We start from the raw sequence: 8,555 nt of genomic DNA on the forward strand, positions 1-8,555 counted from the left end.
AAGACCTTGCTCAAGCTCATTCCCCTATACAAATCGCATGCCATTTGTCAAGCTGGTCAAGGAGATACCATATTCTTTTGGACATATAATTGGGGTGGAATACCATTAAAAGCAAAATTCCCAGAGCTATTCTCTTTTGCTATTCACAAGGACTGTACCCTTCATTCTGTGACAAATCAAGAAGATCTCAGCACCCTCTTCCATAGGCCACTCTCCATGCAGGCTTACCAATAGTTAACCAGGGCTGAAGACATGTTAACCTCCAGAGCACAGACTGATAGCAAGGACATATGGAAATATCATTGGGCTTCAGGGCAGTACTCCTCTATGAAAATGTACAAGCGTCTTATGGGCCCATCCACAACCCATAGCATCTTTCAGAAATTATGGGGCACCTCTTGCAGATTGAGACACAAGATTTTTGGCTGGCTTCTATTACATGATAGAATTAACACAAGGAATATGCTCCTTAGACACAATATGCATCTCCCTGACTCCAACTGTGCCCTATGTTCAGACAAAGTGGAAGAAACTTTAATTCACTTATTCTGGGACTGCCCATTTGCCTTAGCCTGCTGGGATGTCATTGCGCCTGAGAGAACCAGAGGTATCTCCACTTTTAATGAGATTGTACTCATTTCTACTCGGCTCCCCAAAGATTTGGCACTGGATATTATAGTTATGAGTCGCTGGAGCATTTGGTCTGTGAGAAATGACAAGATCTTTTGTTTTGCTCCACCTGCTATTGATTCTTGGAAGTTTCATCTGTTAGAAGGACTTTGGGCTGTGCAACTCCGAGCCAAAGAGGACAAAGCAAACAGGATCAATGAATGGACTGATTTAAATCTCTAATGGATTTGCATATGATTTCTAGAACTGGGATTGGCTGAGGATCTTTGCCTTCTATTTCTTTTTTCTTTTTTGTATTATAGGATGTATCATATTTGTAACTTGTTTTTATTAATGAAAATACCGTAGAACGATTGTTTTACGGTCAGGGCTCAAAAAAACCATTGTACATGGCCTAACTATCCATACTAAATCATATCAAAGCACGCCACATGATCAAAATTGCCGGACAGGTGCATCGGATACAAAAGTGTCGTGCGCACAGAAGTTTCATGCAAATGAAAGCCGAAGCTGCCAAACAGAAAACCAAAAGACCATGCCGAAGAGTGGACATCCCCAAATATTTCAGTTGATCAGCTCGTCGCGCACCCATGCACACGTTCTCGCATGTCTGTCGCGAGCTTGATTAATTTAGATGCGCGTTGTAGGCGTAGGTGCCCTCTGGTCTGGTGAACAGCAATCGTGTCGGTTGTTGGGCAGACGAGCCGGCACGTACGTGAGTAGGTGCAGCGTATGATGGTTCGATCAATTTCAGTGGACAGTCATCGATGTCTCAGCTAATCCCTGCTCAACTCTCCGACGCACATCGCCCAGCCAAGACCAGCATGTGTTGCAGGTTTTACTCCCTCCGTTTCTAAATATTTATCTTTTTAAAGATTTCAAATGGTAATCACATGTGGATGTATATAGACATATTTTAGAGTGTAGATTCACTCATTTGGCTTCGTACATAATCATTTGTTGAAATCTTTAGAAAGATAAATACTTAGAAACGGAGGTAGTAGAACAGAGATTCATCAATCCTCATAGACCACGCATGGGGAAAATCTGAAAACGAGAGGGAATGAAGCCACCACGTAGTCCAACCGGCGATCGACTGTACCCCTCCAGGTCTGCTGCCTGGTTTGCCAATTGCCACAAGCCCCACACTAGTAGACACTCCCTCCGTCCAGAAATACTTATCGTGAAAATGAATATAAATAAATATATCTAAAATTAAAATACATTTAGATACATCTATTTTTCGGACAAGTATTTCCGAACGGAAGGAGTACGTACATATGAGTCCAAGTCGACCAAGCCAAGTGAGCAGGGGAGCCACATACCGTGAGACCTTCCAATCCCTGCAAGATACCTCACTTGGCTGGCGTGGCGGTGTGCATGTTGGCGTGGCCGTGCAGAGGCCGACGACCCGACGTAGCTCGACCACAACACATTCTCACGTCCAAAAATGTTGGCAACCGTCAGGCAGTGTGTGCCGGGAAAGGGACGGCCAGGACGAGGCGCGGGTGACTAACCGGCGATTCCGTTCCTTCTATTTCATCGTAAACCGTAATAAGGACGAGGGGGTTGACGGGGTGACCGCCGTCGTGCGCGCATGCGTAGAAGGAACCGTAAACGTACGTAACGGGCCGACCTACCTAGCCTCTGGTCTGTTTCCTCCAGTCCCTGACTGAAATGGGACGGCAACAAAAGGGAAAACTGAGCTGAGCTGCGCTTTTCATTGTTTTGTACTCTATACTTACTTTCTAGAGTAGTAGACGCGCTTGCATTTCCACACAATTATGCGCGTGCGTGCATGCGTGCTTCTTCGTCACTCCAGGGTAACGCAGACTAGTTGCATAGCAGTGCCATGCTTTATAATCGCTTAATTTGGTTTGGCATGTCTTGAGGAGAGGGGGCACTTTCAATCAAGAAAGTAGAGATTCGGCCGACTGCCCGAGCTCGATCGATCGTTGGGATTAAAAGCACAAGTATATGCGCTATGCGTAGCGATCAAGCTTAAGAAAATTTAGGACGAGCCATATTGGGCGGTCTCTTTTTGGCACCGCGCAGATAACACAAGGCGCACGCCCGCGTGATAGCTAGGGCCGGGGGAAAGAGATGCGCGCCCATCACCCATGGTCGTCCTTCGTCGATCGCTTAAAGCAATCAAAAGCATCGGCGTTTCGCACACAAAAGCAAGGATAAGAGTATCTACCGCCGGACTTGGCAAATCCGGCCCCTCAAACGCCCGCGCACATCTGCACTAACCGGGCATGCCTCAAATTTACACAGTTGTAGACGCACATCTTATACTAGATTCTCAAATCCATAAAAGACTTGCAAACTAAAAAAAACTACGTACTACGTCGATCATCTAGCCACTCGTCGTCGGAGATGTCGACGATCTTCATGCCTGGCTCCGGCAGCCCCGTCTCCCGTTGCTCCGCCTCCTACACCTCCATCGGAGCCATCTCCTCCACCTACTTTTTTCCCAGCTGCTCCTTCTCCTCCGGCTCTGGCGGGTTCGGAGGTAGCCCGACAGCGATGCGGGTGGCTTGCCTCGCCCGGATCTCCTGATGGATCTCGTAGGGGCGCTCCAGTATCAGCATACTCCGGACCATGGCGGAATGTCGAAGCGTGGGCGGAGCGCCGGAGCGGGTGAAGGAGGAGGTGGATGGGCTCGGACTAGCGACGCGAAGAGGGGAAGGGTTGCGGGACGCCGACCGGTTTAAATAGCTGAATTTGATCTTGGGCGGCGAGCCGGAGCGGCGCCACGCGGTGTTCACACCACAGGGTCAGACGCGCGTCCATCGGACCACCGGATTTTCGGGCGTTTTCCGGTAAGACCCCTTCGTCAGTCCAACATGGCGGGTGTGCTCGAGCGCGACTGGGCGCCCCATATTTGGGCTGAAAACCCTCGGTCAGCCCGGACGTTTGAGACTCGTTTAAAAAGCTCGTATGTATCAAAAAAACGTGACCGGAAAGTGATCAGATGGCCCGCTCAAACGTATGAGGCGGGTTTAAGGCGCCCGTCTGTGAATGCTCTAAGGTCATATCGCGCCGCCTATAGCTAAAAGAAGCAGCTGCGCAGTACGCATAGCCGATGGATCGAGTGCATAGTGCTCGGGGCGGGGGAGGCGGGGAGAAAGCAACGGCGCATGGTGGACGATGGCCTCGGCGCGAGGGCACCCACGCACGCCGGGCGCCGCACCGGATCGGCACAGTGACCCGGAGGAGGAGACGAGCGGGTCGCCGTTGCGGACGCGGAAAGCGCCAAGGCTGACCGGCGTCGCCATGCGAACTGGCCGAGACGCGCACGAGCGCTACCTTTTCGATCGCGTAGTACCATGGACCATGCTGTGGCCGTGCGTGACCAGTAGCTGAGTGGGGAGGTTTGAATTGAATTGAACTGCCGCGGCTAGGCTAAGCATTTGTGGACGCCATCTACCGCGATCGAACCGCGCATGCAATGCAGGGCAAGCATGGCGTACGAGTTACGACTGCCGTAAAAGGTAGTACTACTGTGTGGCTGGCTGGCTGCCTGCCTGCATGCACTCTTCTAGCGTGCAGTAGGAAGTTAACTTGATTAGTAATAAACTAATAATTTGAGTTACTTTCATGCATTGCTCGGTTGCTGGCAAAGCGATCGCAGAACGAATGAGGTTGTAGCTAATACGAGGTCTAGTGACGAGCGGAGCATAATCATTCCTGGATACAGTGGGTGACGCTGACCGTCCATTAACCCGGCCGGGCGATCCTCATCGATCGGGGTTTAATCGCAGATACTCAGCACACTGACGGGTGACGAGCGAGCAAAGTTCCGATCTCCAAAATATAAATGGACACGGCGCCATTAAGGTGGTGGTGTCGCCCGGCATCACGGTGACGCGGCCGTGACGCCATAAACCACGGACCCGGCCGGTGAGCGTCGCAATTCCAGTGCGCACCTTAATTCTGGCTGCACGCGCTGCTGCGGTTGTGTCCATGAGATACCTGGCAAATTGCAGATACGGAAACGTAGGAACGATCCGGGATAGCATCATGCACGCACCCAGCTGACCGCTACACTTCTGGAACTACCTAGGTCGTTTCCCTCTCTCCAGCTTTCCAGCCGTCGTCGGATAGCTGGCACGTCGGATATTTTCGGGCGGGCCCATGTTGCATGCATGTATGCATGCATCACGCTGATGCGGGCAGTGATGCAACAGCGTTATGATGTGCACGCTACTATCTACAACACTTGTTGTGCTGATCATGGCTGCTCCGAAGTAGCCGGCCTTTGCAGCCTTGGTGTCCTGTGCCTGCCCGGTTTCGTCAAGTTTATCGCGAGTCGATCGGGCCCACATCCTCATCGGCTAGCTCGTGTAGCGTGCATGGATGCAATAAGCTGACCCTCCATGAACATTGGGGTGATGTGGTACGCTTCCGGTCGATAGGATGAGCGCAAGCCGGAGACCGGGATATTTCTGGCTCTTTTCGGCCAGCCGGTGCGCGCGACGTGTCGGAGATGCCAACGAAGCCTCTTGGACGCGAAAAAAATCGGTACAGGCCATAATGTCCGTCGTCAAATCACATCGAGACGACGAGACAGATAGATTTTTCTCATGCTCGACTTGTAGTGATGGGACGTACAGAGCCACGGAGCATGGAGGGGTGCGGCCTCTAGCTCGTGCTTGGTGCCAGTTGTGCGTGGGTGACCTGACTGAAGATGAGAGTGAGATATATGTGGGCTCTCCAAGTGCAATGGTGGGATATGATTAATCTGGCTGGGAAAAGGCGGACCGGGGTATGTGAAGCTGGTCGATGGAGAACATGGTGGAAGGGGATGGTAGTAGTAGGACAAAACTAATATTCCCTATTTTAGTGGATTTATTTACTGATATAAAATCCAGAGCAAGTTTATGTATTTCCATTTTTTTTGCGGGTTAAGTTTATGTATTTGCTAGGCTGTGCATCTTACTGCTGCTAATTCCCCCCCACACAAAATACTGCTGGTAATTCAAGATTTTAACTTTCACTGTTGAAAGTCTCGCTCGATCGTTTTTCAGCAGAAGAAATGTTTTTCTGTTGCTGGTAAAATAATAAAGGGCCTTAGGCGCCGGTTCCCTTAGCGGGTGCTCGCTGCAGTGTCACGTGGCGCGGCCCAGCTAGCAGGCTCGCGTTCACTATTCGCGACACTGTTGAGTTCGTTCGCTCTTTTTTTTTGTTTGTCCCTTCATTCACAAACCTGAAAAACACATGGATAAAACAAATATGAATTCGAAAATAGTTCATGAATTTTAAAAGCTCATCGATTCTAAAACAAAAGGTTCACCAATTATGAAACACATTTCACAAAAAATGGAAAATATATCAATTTTGAAAAAAGTTCATCAAATTCGAAAAAACTATATCGAATTTGAAAAAAAAGTTCATCAAACTTGAAAAAACTTCATCAAATTTGGAAAAAAAGTTCATCAAACTTGAAAAAAGTTCATCAAATTTGGAAAAAAGTTCAATGAATTTGAAAAAAGTTCATCAAAGTGGGAAAAAAATTCATCAAAGTGACGAAAAGTTCATCAAATTTGAAAAAAGTTCACCAAAATTTGAAAGAAGTTTATTGAAATTTGAAAAAAGGTTCATCAAAATTTGGAAAAAGATCACTGATTTAAAAAAAAAACAAATTTCAAAATTCATCGATGTTTAGAAAAGAATCATGAAGAAAACAAGTTTGTTGAATTTGATAAAAGAAAGGAAAAAGCGATAGAAAACGGGAAAAAAGAAGAAGAGACACAACAAGAGGAAGAAAAACATGCACCTAATCACAACAAGTCAAGTGGTCTGTTGGTTGACTTGTTGTACCATTAAACTGGTCGTTGCGGGGTCGTATCCCAGTATGCCCGTACTTTTTGCAGTTTAGAAAACCAGAAAAAGAGTTAAATACCCTCCCCCCCAAACGTGACGAGGGGGTGTGCGCCCGTTAGTAAAAATAACTGTATCGGGCGCAGAAGGCGCCGAATAGGATTTAGCCCAAAACTGGGTGGCTGAGGACCTATATATTTAATGTCTCTGTCGTAAGAGGAGCAGGCCCATTGTCCTCAAAATCTAAAACAGAGAGGACCAGACCATTATCTTATGATGTCTCCTTTTGACATCGTCTTAAATTCGCCCTTCATGCAAACACTTTCTTTGGAAGAACATACAAAAAAAATTCATTTTCTATCCGTCGCCTCAAGCACCCGTTACTTTGATATTTGCAAAAATAAACTGCTCCCTAGGCCGGCCCATTTACACCTTTTTCTCCTTTCAGTAAACATTCAAAAAATGGGCGCCCGGCGAGATTCGAACTCTGCGCCCTAGGCTTAGTACAACCACGGTAACAACCTGGGCAACCTTCATGTTGTGCCTAGTTACCTTCTTTATTCATCTTCAAATATAACACAAACCAACGTGAACCTGTCTGGTTTTGTTTGGCCCGTTTTTATTCTATTTTTTATTTCTCTTTCTTTATTTTTGCATTTTAATTTACTTTTCCAAATTCGTGAACTTTTCTTAAAATCATGAACTTTTCAAATTTGTGAACATTTTCTTCAATCCATGAACTTCGTTTTCAAATCCGTGAACTTTTTATTCAAACCTAAACTCTTTTCAACTTTTAGGAACTTTTTTTAAACCCATGAATTTTTTAATATTTGTGTTTTTTTTTTCAAAATCGAAGATTGTTTTTTTCGAAATTTATGAAAATTTTCACATCTGTGATTTTTTTTCAAAGCTGATGAACTTTTGATTTGAAATTCGCTGAACATTTTCAAAATCGATGAGTTTCAATTTTGTCAACATGTTTCTTGAACATTTTCAAAATTAATGAACTTCTCTTCAAATTCATGAACTTTCTTTCAAAATAAATGAACTTTTTTCAAAAATTTGAACTTTCTTTCCATACTACTGAACTTTTTTTTATTGCAAATCTATGCGCTTTTTCTGAAATCCAATTTTGTTTATATATTTTTTGAAATGTCTAGATTTTTGATAAAAGTCAACATGGTTGACTTTGGTCAACGGCTGGCCGGTCAATGCTGACCGATCAACCATTGACCGAAGCCATCGAAGAGACATCGACTCTAGCGAGCGACACCAAGAGAATTGAGCGACTGCAACAATCGGCCGATCGCTACCTTAATCAGCCTCGGCTTGCCAGTATCGCGGTTGAGCGCCAGCGAACCGTTTGAGCGCTGAAGGCACCGAACAGGAGCTCTGCATATGATCAACAATAAAGAGCATGTCGTGACCGTGTCATGTCGTAAGTCCATGCCTTTGTAAAAAGTATAACCCCTTTCGTTCCAAAGGATTTTTGTATTTTCATAGAATTTTTTATAAATCTTTAGCGTTTTTTGCACATGGATTTTTTTATTTGTAGTATTGAGCGTTGCAGAAATTTTTAAAGGATCTTTTCTACACTACATTTGATGCTAAATTTTCCATCCAATCAAACCTTGTGTTAAAAGCCTTTTTGTTTCTTGTGTTGCAACCAAAAATTTGGTAAAACTGCGCACACGGTTATGTAGGATTCAATGGGCATGACATGCAGTCCTGCATTTTTAGAATCCCACGAGTCAAGACGACTTTAAGGTTATGGAAGGTTAATTTGAAATCTTCGAGAGCAAGCTATTCGTTGTGCACAACTTGGGTTGCACCACTTATTCAATAGACACGATTCCATATATAAATGGATTACCAAGTGCGAAACACCATTGGTACCGTGAATTTTAGAATGAGCATTTATGCCGCATATATAACCAGATCTTGTTATCTCAAGAAGGTAAGATGATTCTAGTTATGAGTGCATTGTTTGGTTTGAGGAAAATTGATGGTTTTTGAAATTTTCTGGAACCAGGTGATTCAGAGGACTTATATGATGTTACTTTGGTGATATGGTAATCAATTTTGTTTGCTGTAAACTT

This window comes from Triticum aestivum, chromosome 1B (genome assembly GCF_018294505.1).
Source record: "Triticum aestivum cultivar Chinese Spring chromosome 1B, IWGSC CS RefSeq v2.1, whole genome shotgun sequence".
In the NCBI taxonomy this organism is placed as follows: Eukaryota; Viridiplantae; Streptophyta; class Magnoliopsida; order Poales; family Poaceae; genus Triticum; species Triticum aestivum.